The sequence below is a fragment of the Coffea arabica genome, chromosome 10e (assembly GCF_036785885.1).
Source record: "Coffea arabica cultivar ET-39 chromosome 10e, Coffea Arabica ET-39 HiFi, whole genome shotgun sequence".
NCBI lineage: Eukaryota > Viridiplantae > Streptophyta > Magnoliopsida > Gentianales > Rubiaceae > Coffea > Coffea arabica.
In genome coordinates, this window is record NC_092328.1 from 31,254,056 (window position 1) to 31,277,357 (window position 23,302).

The 23,302-nt window shown below is 38.8% G+C and overlaps 1 protein-coding gene across 1 annotated transcript in view; it reads left to right on the top strand.

The window, feature by feature from the left end:
* The window catches only part of LOC140015195 (uncharacterized), a 75,730-nt gene that overhangs the window by 47,522 nt on the left and 4,906 nt on the right, over nucleotides 1-23,302 (top strand). The window lies entirely within an intron of this gene.

Here is a 23,302-nt window from a genome sequence, read left to right on the forward strand (position 1 = left end):
CTCATTTCAATATCCATTCAATAGGCTCAAAGTCATACAAGTACAAAATCAAACTAGGAAAATGTCCGGAAATGAAGTTTAAGTTATAAAACAAAAGACAGATTTGCCGTCGCTTAGCATAACGGGCACAACCAAAGCTACGCTTATTGGATTGGGGTGAAATGTATACCATTTCGAAGCTAAGACAAAGTCTTACAACTTTGATGAAGATGACTCAGTCCAGTTTGTAGTGTATCTAAGTCAAAATTTCAATTTACAGAACCAGAATCTCACATTCGGGCTAGTTAACCGCACTATGCGTAACTGACAATAACTCAGGCTACCGAAGTCTGATTAAGGAGTTTTCAGGGCCGTTGGAAAGCTAAGACATATCAATACAACTTTCATGTTTTGGGTAAACGCTAGTTCAGTACTGTGAGGACCCGTAATTTTCTTAATTTCTAGGTTTTAATTTCTTTTAATTATACGTTTTTCCACCTTTTCTTTATTCGAAAAATTGTGCAAATAAATTTTATGAGTAAATATAGCTTTTAAATGATTTTTCTAGTATCGGTTAGTTTTTGAGAAACTAAGAGTATATAATGGACGTGGGACCCACTAGTGCGAAAAGTTGGGGAAAATTCGGCCAATTAGGTTAAATTTCGGATACTGTGTAAAATTTATCGGGTGTTAAGAGATAAGTAGAGTGTGTGAAATGATTGATGTGAGAGAGAAAAGAAAGGATAGGAATGCATTAATGGAGTGCCACGTGTCACTTGGTGATTGGTTTTGACTTAAGAACACTATTCACTTTTTTTGACTTTTGACCAAAATTGGTTAAATATCTAAAAATTTCACAAAAAATAACCATTTTCTTTCACCTTGTGGCCGGCCCTCTCTCTTGCCAAGAAGGAAGAAAACTTCTTCAATCTTCAAGCTTTCCACTAGCTCAAATCATCCAAATCAATCACACAAACTAGTTTCCACTCCATACAATCTTTCCATTTAGTGTTAGTGGTGAGTTTGGTGAAGTTTTTGGAAGAGCTAACGTGGTCTACAACTCCTCTTCTCTTGTTTACTAGGTAAATGATGATTGAACATCCTCTTATAGCTAATGATGTTTATTTTGTGCCTAATGGTGACTTGAGTGATGGAATGTGTGATTTATTCCTTGATTTGAAGTGATTTGGTGAAGTTTTTATTTTATTGAGGAATTTTCTGGTTTAATATGAATGGGATGTTGTGGCTGTTTTTGATGATTGACAATGGCTTATAATGACTCTAGTAGGTGTGAATTATTGATAATTGCAATCAATTTTGGGTTTGGATTGAAATGAGAAAAGTTAGGGTTGATAACCCCTAATTCTGTCCGGTTTTGGATCATAGGGTTAGAGGCCGAATTGGACTTTGGTCAAAACATGAACGTTGTAGGTATAGATTAGTTTGAAGTGCCTACAAAATTTCAGATCATTTGGATTAGTGTAGAGTGAGATATGTCGTTTTTTCTGTTGCTGTTCTGGGTGATCAGAATGTGCGAACTGTGATTGTAATCGTATGTTTTGACTGGAATTGATTTGGATTTTGATGTTGGTGTCTTCTGATGAAATGTAGCTTGATGTCTTAGCTATCATCTTCTGATGAAATGTAGCTTGATGTCTTAGCTATCATATGCCTTTGGAATCAATGCATTTGGACCTGTGTAGACTGAGTTGGACGAATTACAGCATTGTGTGATTTGGGAACCTGCAATTACGGTTCTGGGTTGGTTTTCTGCATTTTTGACCTAGTTGTGCTAGGATTTGGACTGAGTGGCCTTCTACATTGTTGTAGCCCTGTCTTTTAGATTCGAGATGGTGGGTCTTACACCCTCATCCGATAAGCGTAGCGCATTGTGTGCCATTACCGCATTAGGAGGCCAAAACTGTTTTTGGTGTTGGGACAAATGAGTTCCATTTCCTGATTTTCTGGTTTGCTTATATGTCTATATATGCATATGAAACCCTATTGGGGTTATGTTTGGCTTGGCTTTATGACGCGTTATCGAGTCTCATTGTACTTGTTTGTATGTTTTAAGGCTTACTTTTATTCCGGTCATTTCCTAGTTAACTTTTACTTTGGGCCTAGTGAATGGCTTTTGGAAATGAGGTGAATTTTGTGTGAGATGTTGGGACTGATTCGAGGAAATAATGAAGCCTTAATGGCTGGAAAAGTAAGAAATTTAGGGGAAGTGCTGCCCGATTTTCTAGGCCGTTTGGTTCTTTTAAGTTGGATTTGCCTTTTGGTAGAAATAAAAGGGCTTTTGGGTTATTGAACCTAGGTCTTTATGCTATCTTTTGTTCCCAAAAATCATGTTTTGTACCCTTGCATTAGTAATTATTTGGCGAGGCATACGACTAGTAGTCGAGCCTCATGTGCATTGTGTTTACTCGATTACGGATGTGAAACCTTCAATTGGTTTATTTTGGTTATTTTAGGGTTTCTTGGCGATTAAGGCCAATCTGAAGTAAAAACTTTTGAAGTTGAGCCGGTGAGTGTACCACTCCCCTCCATTGCTGTCTAACTTGATTTCTGCTCTGCAATCTGTTAAATTTGTTTGAGACGAGGGTGTACTTTATCACACTCGTTCTTCTATCTGTTCATATGCCAATTTTGAGTGCCTATCTGAATCTGCCGTCTGAATCTGCTATCTGAATCTGCTATTTAGTATCTGTATCTGAATCTGTTATCTGTGTCTGCATCTGTTCGGATTTCTATGACCTATGAGCTCAATCCTGTGGCTAAGTTATTCGAGTCGGGCCGGCAAGGGCCTGGACGATTAGATAACAAACCACGGTAGTCTGTTCGGGGATTTTGGGTATTGAGACCCTTGATTCCGGGTATACTCGAGTATTACCATTTTGTTCGTTTGAGGTGAGCGGGTGTAACAGCCCCACTTTCCCCTAAGGCGAACCAAAGGGGTGAGCGGACTGCCTGCCCAGCTCTCGCCAGGACTCACGATGCAGACTAGAACTATCTATAGCGATCCGGAACTTACGAACGAGCGTAAACGAGTCAAAATGGTAAAATAACCCAAAATAAAAAACAAATGAAATCCGGAGTCGGCCATGAATAGTGACCGACCCGTCAGAACCCAACCGAAATAGCCAACAAACATTCACATCTGAACTTTAGCGTTTACAAATCAAAATGACATACAAAAGTTTTCAAATTTGCCAAATCAAAAGAGAAAACGCCCCAAAAGTACACTTAGGGTTTTAATACATGAGCTATACAAAAGATATGTTCAACTAGCTCAATTTGGCAGCCATTTGTCAAATCCAGACCAAAAGGGGTTTATTTTCCTGTAAGGAAAACAAAAGGAACAGAAAGGGGTGAGCTTGCGCTCAATGAGATACCAAACAGATAGCATTAAAAGCATGGCATTTCACATTTAACAAATCAGGTACACATGTCAGAGGTAAAACAAAAGAACCAATAATTCAAATCAGAAGGATACGGGTGGCTCTCAGGAGCCAAATTTTCCCAGCGCAGTACTTGATCCAAACCGGTTGACTCTCCGTCAACGTATATAGAACCAACGCGTCCGTAGACCCCTCTTTACACCGAATTCCGTCCACCAAACACCCCTTTACCGGGCCCGCTCACCGTAACCGAACAGAAATGGTAATACTCGAGTATACCCGGAATCAAGGGTCTCAATACCCAAAGATCCCAAAACAGACTACCGTGGTTCGTTATCTAATCGTCCAGGCCCTTGCCGACCCGACTTGAATAACTTAACCACAGGATTGAGCTCATAGGTCATAGAAATCCGAACAGATGCAGACACAGATAACAGATTCAAATTTTGCATAGTAAATTGGCATATGAACAGACTAGAGAACGAGTGTGATAAAGTACACCCTCGTCTCGAACAAATAAACAGATTTCAGAGCAGAAATCAAGTTAAACAGCAATGGAGGGGAGTGGTACACTCACCGGCTTAACTTCAAAAGTTTTCACTTCAGATTGGCCTTAATCGCCAAGAAACCCTAAAATAATCAAAATAAACCAATTGAAGGTTTTACTTCCAGAATCGGGTAAACACAATGCACATGAGGCTCGACTACTAGTCATATGCCTCGCCAAAATAATTACTAATGCAAGGGTGGAAAACATGATTTTCTTGGAAACAAAAAGGTAACATGAAGACTTAGGCGCAAACAACCCAAAAGCCTTTCATTTCCACCAAAAGGCAAATCTACTTTAAGGAACCAAACGGCCTAGAAAATCGGGCAGCACCGTCCCTCAAATTCTTACTTTTCCAGCCATTAAGGCTTCATTATTTCCTCCAATCAGTCCCAACATTTCACACAAAAGTCATCTCATTTCCTAAAAGCCGCTCACTAGGCTCAAAGTAGTACAAGTACAAAAGTTAGCTAGGAAAAGACCGGAATGTGAGCGAGCCCTAAACATGCAAACAAAAACATGGAGACTCGATAACGAGTCATAAAGCCATACCAATCTTAACCCTAATAGGGTTTCATATGCATAAATAAGCATCATAGGCAACCAGAAATTAAGAAAAGGCTTTAATGTAGGCCTTGATAAGAAAACCGGTTTTGACGTCATAATGCGGTAATGGCACAACTCTCACTACAATTATCGGTTGGGGGTGTAAGACCCACCATTTCGAAGCTATGAAACAGGGCTACAACAATGTAGAAGGCCTCTCAGTCCAAATCCTAGCACAACTAGGTCAAAAATGCAGAAAACCCAGCCAGAACCGCAATTGCAGGTTCCCAAATCACACAAAACTGTAATACGTCTATCTCAGCCTACACAGGTCCAATTGCATTGATTCCAAAGGCACATGAAAGCTAAGATATCCAGATACATTTCATTAGAAGACACCAACAACAGAATCCAAACCAATTCCAGTCAAAACAGACAATTGCTATCGCAGTTCGGACATTCTGTTCACCAAAAACAGCAACAGTAAAAACGGCATAACTCACTCTATACTACTCCAAATGCCCTGAAATTTTGCAGGCACTTCATACTCATCAATACCTACAACTTTTATGTTTTGAGCAAAGTCCAATTCGGCCTCTATATATGACCTAAAATTTCGGACAGATTAGGGGTTCATGAACCCTAACTTTTCACATTTCATTCCAAACCCAAAATTGATTGCATTTAACCACAATTCACACCTACTAGAGCCAAAGCCCCTTATTACCAACCATCATACTAGTCCACAACATCAAAATCATATGAAACCAGAAAATTCATCATAAAATGGAAAACTTCACCAAAACTCTTCAAATCAAGAAATAAATCACATATTCCATCACTCAAGCTACTTCTAAGCATAACATAAACATCATTAGGTGTAGTAGAGTGTTCTAGCATCACTTACCAAGTAACAAGAGAGAGAGAGATGTTGGCCACCTTAGAGCTTCAAACAAACTTCACTAATACACTTACTATCACTAGAAGAAAGGTTTTTATGGAGTAGAATCTAATCTAGGCTTTTGTTTGTAGAAGATTGAAGCATATGGAAGCTTGAAAGTTGAAAAATTTCATTCCTTCTTTGCTCAAGGAGAACCGGCCACAAGGAGAGAAAAATGGTGCATTTTGTGCAATTTTTGATATTTAATCCTTTGGTCAAAAAAAAAAGTCAAGAAAGTGAATAGTGTTTCTTAAAGTCCAACTAATGAGAAGATGACACTTGTCCTCATTAAATGCATTCTTATCTTTCTTTTCTCTCTTACCTCAATCACTTCACACACACTACTTATCTCTTAACACCCGATAAATTTTTCACAGTATCCGAAACTTAACCTTATTGGCCGAATTTTTCCGAACTTTTCGCACTAGTGGGTCCCACATCCAATATATATTCTTAATTTTCTAAAAATTCTCCAATACTAGAAAAATTATCTAAAAACTATAATTGCTCATAAAATTTCCCCAAGAAAATATTTCTAGCCAGAAAATGCAGAAAACATGCCATTAAAGGGGAAAACCCTAGGGAAAAATATTAGGGAAATACGGGCTCTCACAGCGGGCCCGGTAAAGGGGTGTTTGGTGGACGGAATTCGGTGTAAAGAGGAGTCTACGGACGTTTTGGTTCTATATACGTTGACGGAGAGTCAACCGGTTTGGATCAAGTACTGCGCTGGAAATTTGGCTCCTGAGAGCCACCCGTATCCTTCTGATTTGAATCATTGGTTCCTTTGCTTTACATCTGGCATGTGTATCTGATTTGTTAAATGTGAAATGCCATGATTTTTCTGCTATATGTTTGGTACCTCATTGAGCGCAAGCTCACCCCTTTCTGTTCCTTTTGTTTTCCTTACAGGAAAATAAACCCTTTTGGTCTGGATTTGACAAATGGCTGCCAAATTGAGCTAGTTGAACATATCTTTTGTATAGCTCATGTAGTAAAACCCTAAGTGTACTTTTGGGGCGTTTTCTCTTTTGATTTGGCAAACCGTGTATATGTATTAACTTTTGAAAACTTTTTTATGTCATTTTGGATTGTAATCGCTAAAGTTCAGATGTGAATGTTTGCGTGCTCTTTCGGTTGGGTTCTGACGGGTCGGTTACTATCATGGCCGACTCCGGATTTCATTTTCTTATTTTGGGTTATGTTGCCATTTTGACTTGGTTGCGCGCATTGGTAAGTTCCGGAACGTATTAGATTGACGTAAACGGATTCGTAGTCCTGGCGAGAGCTGGGCAGGCAGTCCGCTAACCCCTTTGGTTCGCCTTAGGGGAAAGTGGGGCTGTTACAAGTACGTATCAAGGTGAAAAGACACGATCAAATTGGTGAAATATTCAAAACTAATCACTGGATTCACCTAGGGCAGTCAGGGTATTTCAGTCTTTTCACAGGCTACGTTGCTCCGATTGAGCTGAAATTTTATAGGCAACTATAAAATATCATTCTCTACAACTTATTGTTTTGTGGTAAGCCTAATTCAGCCTCTAACCTAGTTAAACAAAACCGATCAGAACAGGGGATGTGAAAAACCCTAAGACTGAAATTTTCATAATACTACTTCCAACTATGAAATATGCTCAAAAACTACCAAAACTACAACTTTAAACCACTAATTAGCAATTAATTGAAGTAAAGAGGAGGTTCTTGGAAAAATATCTTGGAAACTCAAACAAAAAATGGTAGCTTAGTATCTTTCCTCCCACAATCACTCCACCAACTCCTTCAACCTTCCTTAATAAGCACTTGTATGGTGCAGTTTCAATTTTGGTTGGCTACAACTCAAGATTTGAGCAAGTTTGGAAGAAAAAAATTGAAGAGCTCTCTCTTGTTTCTCCCCTCAAGAAAGTCAGCCAAGAAGCAAGAAAAATGAAGAAATTTTTGGTCAAAATTTGGTTTTTAGTAAAGGTGAAAATTAGGTCAAAGTCCAACCTCCAATGGGCTTGCAACACTTGGCCCTTCTAGTGTTTTCTCTAATCCCTTGGCTTCCAATTGTTACATCATATACAACCCTCTAATTATCCTCTAGCACCTTGTATAATAATAACACTTAGCACAAAAATCACTTAGTCACCAAAATTATATCGCACTAGCGGGTCCCACGTCTATAACGCACTTCAAATTAACGTACACTAACTCATACTAGGAAAAATGATTTTAAAACTATGCTTGCTTGTAAAAATGCATAAAAATTTTAATATTTCCAAGGAAAGTATAAAATGTAGGCAAAGAAATAAAATAATGTTGAGAAAATGTGAAAATTTTTGGGTTCTCATAGAACTAGCCTCTAAAATTTGAAACTCAATTAGAGTTACCATAAAAGTTTAAAACACAACAAACGGAACAAGAATCAGAGTTTTGAGTGCCAAGATAGAGCAGCTCAAAGTTGGTTCAAAATGAGGGCTGTTGGGCAATTTTCCAGATTTGGACGAATAACTTTGGTAACTTATTTGTACATCAAAACAGTCTTAGAATAACACCAAAATTGGTACAATTCAACTTCCATATGAGGACTACTCCTCTACCAAATTTCGCTTAAAAATTCACAAGGGAAGGTAGTTAACTAAACTACCAAAGTTTAAGGAAATCCAAAGACAAAGCTGCCTTCATGCTTCCATTTTTCTTTTCGAACCTCTGGCCAATGAAATCATCTCAAACATGGTTCATTTATGAAGAAAAGGTCTAGGAAATATCCAACATACATTTGGTAGGTGATTAACACCAAAAAGTTTCAAAATAACAAGTCCCAATTCGAGCTAATCCATTCGGCTAGCCACAATTAGGGTTTTCTATCATTGGTGCGGTTCTGAAATTTGGCCATACCTCAGTCATTTCAACTTGGAATTGGGCATGGTTGGTGGCATTGGAAACTACATTCATAAGAATACATTTCATCAGGAAAAATCATTTTGAAATTCAGTTCATATCTAGCTCAAATTCAAGCAACAATTCCCAACACATCACTGACTCTCTAGCACAGCCGTAAAACTGAACAGGTAATTTTGAAGAACTAGTACGGCTCACTCAGTTCAAATCAGGGGATGTATTTTATACCGTTAGAAAACTAAAAGTGTCTAGTTTCAAATGCCTCAAACGGCACTTGATTTTGACGTCTGAACAAAGAGTTATGATCGTCCAAAGTTTACTGTCAGAGAACCCCTGTTACCCGTTTTCTAGGTTTTGAAGATTTTCGAAATCCAAACTTTTACCCAACCAAATCAAGTGATTTTTTTGTGGAAACTTTCAGACATCCTATACAACATATCTACAACAAATTCAAGGTCATTTGATCACAAAAAAATCGAACCAAGGGCTCGGTAAAAACAGGGCAGAATCGGCTAAGCTTCTCATGCAATTTTCCTTTGATTTTCCTTCCACCTTTTCAACTTATATCCACTTTTTTAACACTTAATCAAGATAAATAACACCCAAAATAATCATATAATTCCAACATGTCCATTGTGGGATTTCATAGAGCCCACTCCAAGCATTTTCAACCAAATAAAGACACCCACATGGAGTTGCTCCAAGGCCAAATTTAATCCATTAGAACCAAGATTCAAGGGTTAGATGATCACTACCTCTTAGATGATGAAAAATCAGAAATTTTGGGTCACCAAAAGCTCCAAGAAACCGTGAGAAAGATGCTCCCTTCCTAGTCCAAGTGAATCTCCAAGTTGTTGTGAGTTTGTGGTGAATTTGGAGTGAAATGCGCAAGATTTGGAGTGAAATGAGAGAGCTCTTCTCCTTCTTCTTGGCTAAGGAATTTTGGCAGCTTGAGAGGAAAGAGAGAGAGAGTGTAGCTGATGGTAAAGCTTCATGGAGAAGCTTGGTAGTTGTAGTTCAAATTTTGGCACAAAAGTCAACTCTCAATAGTGCGCGTACGCACGCATTTCGTACCCATTTCCTCTCGGGTTTGTTTCACTTGTGCACTAAACCTTTAATGCACTTCCTTTAACACTATTATTATCCACTCTTAATAGTTTAACAATAAATTTCTAAAGTCCTTCAATTAGTCGCGCGCGTGAAAACGCGAACTTCCGACTCGCGCGCATTAAAGCAAAATTTCTAAGAAATTCTTATAACGATAGTATAACTAACTAATACTTGGGTAACTAATCATAAAAATAACTATTTTGGAGATAAAACCATGAGTACTCACACATATTGATTCCTCAAACCTCCAATTTGTCGTGCGGTGCGATTTTTGAAAACTTTCGGTGTGAACACGGTATAAGCTTAATCAGAACTCATTCACCTCTAATTCCTCAATTAACTTTTCTTAATCTACTATTGATCATTCTTAATTCTCCAAGATAATTGCACTCTCGGATAGAATATTGCCTCTGTGACGACCCCACTTCTCCCAAGGGCGAACCCAAGGGTATCTGCGGACCGCCTGCCTAGCTCGCCCCAGGACTCAAAACTTAAAACAATAAAAGCTAGAAAATCCAAAAGAGTACTATACATACTTTATACAATCCCAAAAGAATTCGATTCACATTCTCAAACATAGGTATTCAGTTTACTACATCACTATAAGTTAGTCACCCAATATCTAAAGTAGACCCAATAAAGGGGTCTTATACAGGCCATCAAAACAAAAGAAACGACTTAAACGTCTATCTCGACAAGTACACCTAACTATACTCAGTGTACGTGCCAAAAGTCCCCGCGTCGGCCCCTGCTAAGGAAAACAAAAGGAAAGGGGTAAGCTATATGCTTAGTAAGTAAACAGGGGCAAAAGCGTAAATTTCACGTAACAACAGTTACATAGTAAGAGTAAAGCAAAAGCAGAAAAGTAACATCACATAATAAGGATACAGGTGGCTCCAAAGCCAGATCGTTTGCCATGTGTGACCTCCTGCCGACACTCCGTCGACCACAAATAATGGTCCGTAGAACTTCATTTGTACTCCCACCGTACACCGTATCACCCTCTCTGGCCAGACACCTCACAAACTTGCTCGAGCGAACGAAATTGAGCTTGGTTCACAAGCTCGGTTCACAAACTTGGTCCACATAATCGGTGAACCGGATTCACAAACTTGGTGACCTCAAACCAGGTTGGACTGACTTCGACCAAGCCCTAACCGACTCGAATAGTCCATCTAGGTCATGAGATCGGGCCCCAAACTCACAAACTTCACAAAATTTACTCAAAAGTCACCCCGAGCCACAAGCTCAAGGGGTTTAGTTCCAAAATGATTCATATACATATGCCATGTACAAATATGTGCGTAAATTAGGATTTAGGTCGAGTACGATAAAGTACACCCTCGCCTAGATACCCTTTTCATACATATCAAAACACATAAGCAACTAACACATAAGAGCAGCCTGAATACTTACTCAACGAACAAAAGAACAAAAGTTCAAAATTTGTGCCGCGAGGAGTAGCTAGTAGGCCCCACCGGCTCCACCTAACTCACCACCGTCTGAAATAGAAGATTGCATCACATAATATCATAAACGGCTACTAATATGCCTAAAACAAGCAAAACGGCAAAATCGGCACGTGCAAGTGCGGAAACGGCAAGTTGGACAAACGTAAGTGCGGAAACGGCAAACGGAAACGGCCAGATTTGCCATCCCAAACTGTTTTGATCAAAAGTTAGGCTAGGAATGTCGGATCAAGGTAGGTGAGACACCGTTGCGAAGCTAAGAGTAAGGGTTACAGTTTTCATGAAGACACCTCAATTCGGATCTAAACGGAAATAGGTCGAAAGTACAGAAAACCGTTCCAGGAATTCGCACTCTAGAGTAACGAACAGGGTATGTTTGCTGGACCATAACTCCCAGCTCACAAATCCAAATCAGGAAATTCCAAAGGCATTAGAAAGCTGAGACATAAGGATAAAACTTTGATGTTTTGGCCAAGACCTGAATCCATTCAGAACAGAACGAAAGTTGGGTGTCAAAGTACCCGTCAGAACTGTCCAGATTCAATGCAGTTCTGACGATCGATCTTGTTTTGGTCATAACAGGAGCTACGGAACTCGGATTTCGACGCAATTTATACCGTTTCGAAGCCAAAACCAAGATCTACATTTCTTATGAAGGAGTTGACACCCAGATTGTGACAGCCCCACCTTCCCCTAAGGCGAACCAAAGGGGTTAGCAGACTGCCTGCCCAGCTCTCGCCAGGACTAACGATGCAGTTTAGAGCGGTCTATCGCGTTCCGGAACTTATAACGCCCGTAAACAAGGCAAAAGGGCGAAATAACCCAAAATAAAAAAAATGAAATCCGGAGTCGGCCATGAATAGTAACCGACCCATCAGAACCCAACCGAATATCAAACAAACATTCACATCTTGAACTTTAGTAATTACAATCCAAAGTGACATACAAAAGTTTTCAAAAGTTAACATATACACGGTTTGCCAAATTTAAAGTGAAAACGGCCCTAAAGATACATTTAGGGTTTCACTTCATATACAATACAAAAGAAATATACATCTAGTTCATTCGGCAACCATCTATCAAGATTCATTCCAAAAAGAGTCATATTCCTGTAAGGAAAACAAAAGGAACGGTGTGAGCTAATTGCCCAGTGAGATACTATCACTTACGCACCCAAGTGCATATAAGCATCAAGCTTTCATTCAATTTAGTAAAAATAAGCAAAGGCACACTTCAATTATGGTGATAAAAGGATACAGATGGCTCTCAAGAGCCCTTTCCTCGTTTGCATTTCTTGATCGGGCGTCATTGACTCTCCGTCAATGTTCAAAAGTAACCAACCGTAGACTCCACTTCTCTCCCATTCCTTCCACCTAACAACCCCCTACCGGGCCTGCACTCCAAACACTTGCATTGTGGTATTACTCGAGTATACCGGAATCGAGAGTCTCTCATACTACAAGATTCCTTATAACTTTACCCAAGGCTCATTAATTGTCACGACCAAACCCTTGCCGGCTCGATTCAATCAACTACCAATGGGGTTGAGCTCGATGATAACATTTGTAGTCGTTGGATACTCGTCCGATCGACACCAAGTCAAGTGTGACGGCCCCACTTCTCCCTAAGGCGAACCAGAGGGTTGGCGGGTCGCTTGCCTAGCTCTCGCCAGGACTCGCACAAGCAAACCGACCAATTATCCACGTATAACTTAAACCAAAACACAATTCGCCATCCGAACATGCCAACCTTTAAGCGACTTGAATACTAAAACACATTAACTTCAGAGATAACCTTACCATTGAACATCCACCCGTTCACTCCTAAATACATCTCTGACCAGATCACCACATAATTTCAAATATACAATACAAACCACACAGTAAGTTCATAAAGCTCAGCTAAAATTCATACAAGCCAAATCTTAGGGTTTGCACTTTTCTAGCTTCAAGTGACAACCCAAAACGAAGATACAAGTATGATTCGAAATAATATTTACAAAACGATAAGATAGACTTCAAGTCTCTCGATTTCCGGAACCTGTTAAGGAAAACAAATATCGTGTGGTGAGCTAAAGCTCAGTGAGGTTCCGAACAACACATAGGCAACAAGAAAATCAATGCATTCATTACATATAACCAATAATTAAAGAGACAAGTACAAATAAAGCAATAAACACATTCATGAAAAGGATACGGGCTCACAGGGAGCCATATGTTCGTTCGTTCTCCTGACATTTCCCCTTATTCCTCCAGTCATTTGCAAAATGCATTTTGTATAAGTAAAACCCCTCGTTCATTCATTCGTTCATTCCTTTCATTCACCCCGTCCCTGGCTTTTGGCCAGACTCCACCAACCTACAGGGTAATACTCGAGTATACCGAAACGTTCACCCAGGTCCCTAATCGCCCGACCGAGTCCGCTTCTGGCTCGAGACGACCGGTAACAAGGGCAATGGCCAGTTCAGCCCCAAAAGGCTTACATTCATGCGCAAGTAACATGTCAATCATCCAATCATTAAAATTTCATAATCATTTAGGCTAAGTGCGATAAAGTACACACTCGCCTTGAAAACTCGTTTTGACAATCATTGAAAGCATTTAACACATTATCAAGCAATAAGATCAAGCCAATAAGTCAAGGAAATCTAACAAACAAGGAACACTCACCAAGAGTGAAGTTCAAAGGTCAAGCCGGGAATCGTAGTCCAAGTCCTCGCTATATCCTAAAATATCAAATGTTGAAACTATGAGTTTTTATTCAGTTTTTAAGCTTATACACATCGAGGTTTATCTAATATATTACTAGTTTACTTTACCACAGTAAATTCAAAAATCTACTTAGGTTGAAACTTGACAAAAGTAGTAGAAATGTTTCTTATAGTTTTTCTTGAGGTATTTTTCCTTAGAAAAGGGTAACTAGTATTATTTTCTTGAAATAAGTCGACAAATCTCTTAACAACAATGTTAGAAAGTTACTTTGAACATTTCTCTAAAGTTACGGCTTTTGCAAAAATTATCCTTAAAAACTATTTTTCCTAAAATAGGGTTTCTTGCCGAGCAAGTCTCCCAAGCTTTTCACTAAAATTAGTAAAGCTCGTATTTTGGAACTTTTCCTATAGTTAACTATCCAAGTGCAAAGCTTAAAGAAAGAAAAAGAACTAAAATAAGACTTAGAGTTTCCAAAAGCTATAGAACTTATTTACTATAGCTATCAAGGCTAGTTTGAGCTAAAGGAGATTATCGAGTTGGAAAGTTTTAGGCAAATCACTAGATATGGAGTTTTATAATATAATACTAGCTGGAAAATATTTTTGATTAATTTTGATCACAGCTACTCGAGTTCGCAAGGTCGAAACGACTTCCACAGCTCCGATTCCGTTTCGAAATCATGTTATGGATCAAATATGGCAAAATCACATAGCAAATCACTAGGGCTTCGTCAATCATTAGCCCTAGATTTCAACAAATGCATTTCTGATAAAAATAAAATGAATGACCAAGGCTTCATCAATCATTAGCACTTGGTTTCAGCAAGCTCAGCTTAAACAAATAAAAATAAAAGCAAGGCCTCCAAGAATTTCTAGCAATTAAATTTCATCACCCAGTAATACTTATAAAATCATTCACATGGCCAAGGGCTTCATCAATCATTAGCCTTTGACGACCATCAATTCGTTTTTATAGCAATAAAGCTAACATTTCAAGTGTTTAAATTTACTAACAGGTATCTAAACCAAGGACCAAATTTGCAACAACCTCATACCCAAGTATTTGAACCAAAGCCAAGAAATTTCATCCATAGTATCAAATTGTCACCCCAAAATTCAAATGCATGACCATCTCAAGGTATTATAAAGCGATATCAACAATAATATAATCTTTCACAGCCCCAAACTCTATAAAGGAATCAATAAGTAATTCCTTATCAAACTCGGCTAAGGCTGGAAAATTTTCCAGGTTTACACTTCATCAATTCGATTCAAACTTCCAAAATATCCAATGTTTCATAGTTAAACAACTTATATATCTTAAAATACACCTTTTCCTGCGTTTCGAAACCATTATATGCCAAGGGAAAATATTCAACATCAACTGGTGAAATCTGGAAACAATTTAATATTTTCCGCTCAAACATTTGGTTAGCTAAATTTTCCAGCAGCCATTAAGCACAACTGTGAAGAAAAATGTGCAAACATGGCATGTGGATTGAGAAAAATATAAGTTGAGAAAATGTGGATAAAAGAGTGAGGAAGTGATATGATAAGAATGAGAGTGCATGAACCTAGAGGAATGCATCAAGTCGGGTACGGGAATGACTCCTAATTTCACGACTTTAATTTTCCCTTTGATTAGAAGGAAGAACTAGCGTGCTAAGGCTATTTTGTAGCCACACTCGCTCGTTTCCCTTATCGAAAGGGGGCTCTCAGCCAAATTTACCCTATATCTAGCATGAGGATGCAAAAGCCTAAAATGAAGGGGAAAGGGTTGGAGGAGCATGCCAAATGCTAGAAAACTTAAAAATGCATGAAATGTAGTGAAACATGCAAGTATGAACTAGCGAGGGAAATCCCTAAGGGTCTAGCGTTGGACTAGCCCATATCTATGCATTCCTACTAGCGTTGGACTAGTGGAAAACGGGACAATGAGCCACAACTAGCGTTGGACTAGTGTGGTGGCGCGCATTCATCCATTACATTCATCCATGACTATAGAAAGCAAGTAGACATGCCAATCACCCATAAACACGTAGCACATAACACTTAGCATGCTCGACTAAATGCAAGAGCCTAATAAATCAAATTAACACGTAGCAACAAAAGCAAACAATCAATCTAATGAACCTATCACATTTTTGCTAACTAAAACAAAAAGGGGAAGGGGAAAATGGACAAAAATGCTCTCCAAGCCCTATCTATTACAAGCCAAGAGGTGTACACATACTCTATAAATAAATAAAAGCACAACTTAACAAAAAGCAAAAGTAAATGAAATAAATGAAAGGAATTAAGGAAAAGCAAGGAAAGCAAAGTAGACATGCAATTTTCACTTAGCACATTGGATCACATAGGGTCAGATAAGGTCAAAATAAGGGATAGAGTGTACCTCCCTTGCAATGGTGATCAAATGAAGGAAAAATGGCTTCAAAACAATAAAAAGGTCAAGGTACCACTTTAATTAAGAAAAATTAAAAGAAATGTGCAAAACAAAGCTCACTTGATCATAAAGCCCCTAAAGTCACGAATTAAATGCAATTAAACAAACTATGGTAATTAATTAAAGCAAACAAGCAATGAAGTTGCAAAAATCAAAACTGCGAAGGATCAAATTGATGAAATTATTCAATTGGTTGGGTCATAGTGAAACAAAGGGGAACTTGGGGAGTCAAAGTGCAATTTTTGTGAACTTTTTCATGCAACCCATGCAAACCTACGAAACATATGCTTCTGCAATACCAACCTGTTACCATTTCAATTCAAACAAGGAAAACTTTGATTCAAAACTTGTCATCTAGACTTCGAAATTTAACTTAAGCAACAAAACACATATATTCCACATCCTAATTCAAACAAAATTTAAAAAAAAAACAATTATGCAAGTCTTGAAGAAATGTTCAAACAGTCCAAAAACAGTCAACAAGCAAAAAACATGTTTGCTGCAACTTTGCAGCTCATCTTAACACAAAGGAAAGATTGCAAACTAACCCAGCATTTAGTTACCAAAATTACATACATCTTCCAACATCATTAACCAAAGGTAGCTGAGTACTCCCTTCATCCCATCCGATAGAATCCAATCAATGGGAACAAGAAACATGCACTCACACAAGAAAAATGCAGCAAGAATTTCTGCAATTGAGACTCTCGGCAATCAAAAGAAAAAGAAAAGCCTGTTCATACTTCACTTTACTACAATTAAACGCGAGCTATCAGCATTGCTGCAACATTTTTAGTTGCTCAAATTGATGCTAATACCTTTAACTAGAAACAACGAAAAAACAAAATGACTCAAAACATGCCATGACTTATTTATACACATGAATCTGGGACAAAGGGGAGCGGGAAGGTTCAACAAGGTCTCTGAACATGAAAATGCAGCAAAGCAACACAATCTAAATGCCCTTAATATTCGTTAAAACCTGAACTCTAGCCCTTCAAGATATCAGACCCAAAACAGGAAAAAAAAACAAACCAAAAGAACAAACTTCAGCAGCTCGAGAGAAAAAGGAAGCTGTTCGCACAGCTGCAACATGATCAAGGGTAACTCTTGGCTACTCTAAGCTTCAATGTAATGAACTAAAAGGGACTTAATACAACTCCTAACTCACTCCAGCACAAAGACTTGGGACGAAGTGGAGAGGGAAGATTAAATACAGCAGTGCAACATGAAATGCAGCAGGGAAAATGGAACGGAATCATCCAATCCCAACTGAAGTTTGGCAGTATAAAGGCGTATGAACATCTGCCAACTTTAAACCTAAAACTTCAAGAAAACAGCCTAAGACCCAAATCATGTGAACAAACAAGATACTAAGAACGACACTTGCAACTCACGAACCACACTCATTCAGTTTCACAAGGGAAAGAAAGCACGAAAGCTAACAGCTTTTTGGTTCCTAAGTTTGCAACAAGAAGATTCTGACACAGCTTTGATAGAAAACAAGTTCATGGCATCCTCAGTCAAGCGACAAACAAAAACAAGAATGACAAACAGGTCACAACTTCGACGACTAAAGAAAGAGAAGGATGATTTACAGTCCTCGTCCTCAAGCATCGACAACACTTAGGAAAGGAAGAAAATTTTGTCAAACTAAGATTGAAAAGGATCCATGACTACCTGAAAGCACCTAGGCTGCTAAACGAAACAGTAGAGGCTCCTGGAAATCGCATGGCTCTGGCAATTTAAATTCACGAACTGGGTTGCAAGAGACTCCAGCGCTGATGCAGGCGATGCCAACCGAAGATCCTTCCTTTTCCTTTTCTGATTTCCAGCCGAAGCCCTCCTCCCAGCTCTCTCTCTCGTTCTCTCTTTTCTAGCCACTCCCTCAAAACTGCCTTTTTTCCAGCCGTCCAACCTCCATCAGCCGTTCCCCAGCCGTCACCAAAAGCTCTCTCCCCAGAACCCTCGTAGCTCTTTTTTCCTCTGCAGCCGTCAACTCTCCAAAAACTCTCTCTAGCTCTCTCTCTTATCTCTCGGTTTTCCTGTCCAGCCCGTAGGTTTCTTTCCCTCAAAACCCCAGCCGTCATTCAGTCCTTCCTCTCTTTTCAGATTTTCAGCCGTCACTCCCCTGTCTGCTTTTGGTTGTGTTTCATCTATTTAAAGGCCCCAAAACCTACGATGAAAGGCTTAGATGGCCCTGCTCAAAAATGAGCTTATGTGGTTCATTGCTACCCCTTTGATCTTGTCCTTGAGTGATGAACTTCCTCTTGTATTTTTGCAGGAAAGGAAATGGCGTGTGCTTGCCGCGCGCATGGAACAACTTCCTCTTTTCTTTTTCCTTTTTTTTCATTTTTCATTTTCATTTTTCTAAAATCAATTTACATAAATAAACCTAGTTACAAACAAATTAAAAAAACTAAAACTTTCAAAAATATCAATTACATTTTTCCTATTCTTCAAATTAAACTCAAAAATGATTAAAACAAATTTTTGTGGGCATTTTTCTTTTTCCTGAAAAATAATAAAAATAAAGCTAAATAAATAAATAATAAAAATAATAAAGAAATAATAAAATAAAAATAAAATAAAATAGCCGATAGTAAAAATGAAATAAATTAAAATTTTGGTGTCTACAGTTTGCCCCTCTTTGTCTGAGTTTTGAAAAAACTTGAGACAAAAAATTAGACACCAAATACTTACCTGTGTTATTCGGCTGCAGCTAGTCGAACGACTACCGTTCTTGAAACGAGAACTGAGCCCTTTAACAAAATTTAAAATGGGACTTACCCGAACAGAAAATTTAAACGGGACTGACCCGAACAGAAAATTTAAAAGAGGACTGACCCCGACAGGAAATTTAAAAGGGGACTGACCCCGACATGAATTTAAATCGGGACTGACCCGAGGGGACTGACCCCAACATGAAATTTAAAATCATGGGACTGACCCGAATAAAATTTAAAATCATGGGACTGACCCGAACAAACTTAAAATCATGGGACTGACCCGAACAAAGTTTAAAATCATGGGACTGACCCGAATAAAACTTAAAATCATGAGATTGACCCGAATAAAACTTAAAATCATGGGACTGACCCGAATAAGCTTAAAATCATGGGACTGACCCGAATAAAATTAAAAATCATGGGGCTGACCCGAATAAAATTAAAATCATGATGCACACTAGTGGGACTGACCCACGGCTAGTGGCGATGAAAAAGAAAAATGCACACTAGTGGGACTGACCCACGGCTAGTGGCGATGCAAAAGAAATGCGCACTAGTGGGACTGACCCACGGCTAGTGGCGATGGAAATGAAATGCGGGTACGTATGAAGAAACTGTATAAGGCTTGCTTGAAAAATTATCCAAAGATTTGCCCCAGTGATGGATTGGTCAGTGGGATTAAACCCAAGCCTGCCTTGAGAATCGGTCGGTCAGTGGGATAGCACCCGAGCCTGCCGGAGATAGAATAAAACACACACGTTAGTGAGATAGACTCGATGCTAACGGTGGTGGAACGAAAAACGCACACGTTAGTGAGATAGACTCGATGCTAACGGTGTTTGAACAAAAACGTACACGTTAGTGAGATAGACTCGATGCTAACGGTGGTGGAATGAAAAACGCACACGTTAGTGAGATAGACTCGATGCTAACGGTGGTTGAGTAAAAACGCACAAGTTAGTGAGATAGACTCGATGCTAACGGTGGTTGAGTAAAAACGCACACGTTAGTGAGATAGACTCGATGCTAACGGTGGTTGAATTAAAACGCACACGTTAGTGAGATAGACTCGATGCTAACGGTGGTTGAAGTCAGTGAATCCAATGTGGTTGTCACGAATGGGGAATGGAAGGGTGCGCGACGGGCGCTGAGATCAAATTGAAATTTGTCAAGGAACAAGAAATTAAATTCAAGTTTGATTTTTTTTTGAGATTCTTTTCAAGAAATAATTTGCCCCAGTTTCCACCAATTATTGTGCAACCGATCAATTGATTTTCATTACGGCATGGTTGCTCCTCCTTGAGGCCTTGATTCGTAAGATTCTGACTTAGGCTCCTTCGTCGATTTCGGCCATGGATACCTGCACAGGGGGCTTGCCAAAGTAAACATGCACTTAAATTATTTTAAAAATTAATGCAACTACTACTCATGGAAAGAGTAGTGTGACTGATTTGAAAGTCTTGCTTGAGTCTTTGATGAAATCCTCAAATGGACTATATAAAAATTTTGCCCCAGTGTGGGCTTATTTTGCGAAATCTTGCAAATGAAAATTTTTGCCCTAGTGTGGGCCCATTTGATTGCAAAAATTTGTTCAGATGATTCCCCATTTATTTGAACAAAGAGAAATCGCATTTTCCAAAATTTAGAAAGTAATCTTTTGAACGTTGAGTTTGAACTCATGCAGAAATTTCATGATGAATTTCTCAGAATAACGCCAAATTTCAGAAGATTTCTTCCTTACTTTTAACATATGTGTTTAGAGTAGCGGGTCACTACCTTTTGTTGGCTCATCTTTCAGGACCAATAAAGTGGGACATTATTTCTGATTTGGAAATGAGAGGTCAAGATTTGTCTTATTCTTGTGCCCAAATGGTATATAATCCCTTCAATACCACATCTTAGTGAAAGCAAAGAGTTCGTCACCCTTATTTCTTAAGAAAAGTTAGTCAACGTATAAGCTTTATAGGCTTGCAACAAAATGGGTAGAAGCGATAGCTAAACATGCAAAAATTGGTTATACCCTTATGATCATGAGTGATCGATGGATTTCTTATGAGCATAATCCTCACTTTGGGTTGTCATAAAGGAATAAGTCAACGATGGACTTTATTAGCTTGTAATGTGGCTTGAAACGATAGTTAAAGGATAAGTCTTTCAAGGACATTGCACCGAAGATCGCATTTTTTCCAAAATTGCCCCTATTTTGAACTCAAAGATCTCAGAATTTGTTTGTATTCTTCTCATCATTCACCAGGGACTTCAGCGTCGAATTTTCTGCATTTTTCTTGCATTTACTTTTCTTGCTTTGCTTTTTGCCTCTTTTTCCTTTCCCTCAACTTGGTGGGTTTTCACATGGTGAGTAGCGTCAACCCCATTAATGAGGAGGGGCTCAAGGCTGCTCAAACTTCTAGTGCTCAGGTCATGCAAATACCCAGTGGTCCAATTACAAGAGCGCGTGCTAGGAGAATTCAAGAATCACTTCAAGCTCTTGTTTGCACGATTCAAGAACGAGTTGGTGATGACTTGAGGACCATTGAAGGATTACATAATGGAGAAACTACTCTATACACTTTCCTTCAAATGGAAGAACTAAGTGAAGACTAGTTCACGGAGCACTAGCTTGCTAATTAGGGTTTTAGTTACCATTATTAGTTGTTTGTTAGCATTATTAATTTCGGTCAATTTTCACTTCACTTTGGCCGAATTCAGAGTCTTAATTTTAGTCAATTAGTTAGATATTTTCACCCTTAATGAAGGGCAAGGTCGTCCATTGGACATTCTAGGGTTTGAGTCCTGTAAGGCTATATATAGCCTAGGTTTTCATTCATTAAAGACAATTCAGATTTTATAAAACATTCGTGAGTTTATTCACTCTCTCTTACCTCAAGAGAATTTTCTTTGAATACTTGAGAATTAATCTCAAGTTGTTCATCGAACTTATCAATCAAGTAGTCTCCTTGATTGTGGCGTTCTTCTATCTATACTTTTGGTTCACTAAATTTGCTAGTCTTGGGTTAAGGAACCTCCTTAGTTCGTGGCTTGTGATTCTAGAAGGGTTAAAGTTCCGCAAATCATCCCAACTTGGTGTTCGTCTAGATCCGTCGCACATCAGTTAGTATCCAGAGCTAGTCGACGACATCAAGTATATCCCGTTGAGTTTGTTCGTAAGCTTTCTAAATCAATTTTATTTTACAAAACTGGTCGTGTCTCTCTTTGTATCAAGTCCGATTATTATTACAAAAAAAAAATAAAAATTTTGTCTGCCTTGCTTGTTCTTGTTGCGTCGCTCTTTGTTTTCTTTGCTTCTTGTCCACTTCGTGCATTACTTGTTGTGTGATTCTGTCTTGAAGCCTGCCTTCAAGTGTAACCGAGTGTGTGCCTTGCATATTCTGTTTGGATAAAAAAAAAAAATTGCGACGGCTAGGGTTTTCACTTGCAACTAGGGTTTCCTTGGGCGCAAGTTTCTTGCCAAATCTGTCCAAACTTTAGTTTATTCCACCAAGTTGTTTTCATTAATTTCCTAAACTGATTTTTGTGGGTAAACTTGTTTGGGGTTGGAATCTTGAAGAGGGACTACCATAATCTAGGGTTTCTTGAGTTTCTTGAAACTAATCTTGAAGTCTTGAAATTTTGATACATGTCTTGATAATTATTGGAGGATTGAAGGAGAACATTGGATTGACATTAGATTCTGGAATTTTTACCCAAAAACAGCCGAGTAATTGTGTGTTCTTGAAGTCAAAAAAAAAAACAAAAAAACAAAAAAAAGGAAAAGGGAAAAGGCATTCGGGTAGCAAACAACAAAGAAGGAAGCCGCACTTTTATTTGCCAAATTCTGTCGTGTTGCAATTGTTCCAACAAACCAGAAAATTACATCAAGAAAAGACTACTCAAAAGTTTTGACCAACCTTCTCTTGAAAATCTTGAGCACCTTGAGCCTTGATCACTTGTATCACCCGTTGAGATTTTTGAGGATCTTGACCATCTTGATTCTTGAAAATTTGCACCTCTCTTCGTATAAAAAGTTTCTTGCACGTCCTCGCATCCATACGGGGCTTCCTTGGCTTAGGAGTAAACTTCTTGGGAATTTCTTGAGCAGGCCGCTTGGGGAATTCTTGAGTGACGTCGCTTGTATCATCTTGTGAAGCCATTGACTAGAACCACGCGACGAAACTGTCCTTGTGTGGAGCAAAGAGGAGGGGGGCCGAATTATTTTGTTGAGGGAGAGTAAGGAACGAAAATTTTGGGGGTAAGGATCGGCTTTAAAAAGAGGAAATTCTGGAAAATTTAGAAGCTACCAAATCAGGACAATTTTTTAGGAAGTTCTAGCCGACTTTGAGAGGGATTTAAGAAGAGGAAATTCTGGAATTTTTTGGAGGATAGTTTCGGGTAGAATAGGAAGCTACCAAAATCTGTTTTACACTTGGTTGACCAGCCGACTTTAGGAAAGGCATAAGGAGAAGGAAATCTGGAAAATTTTTGGAAATAACCCTGATTTGGTATAGCCGATTTTGAGGAAGGTTAAGGGGTACGAAATCTGGAAAT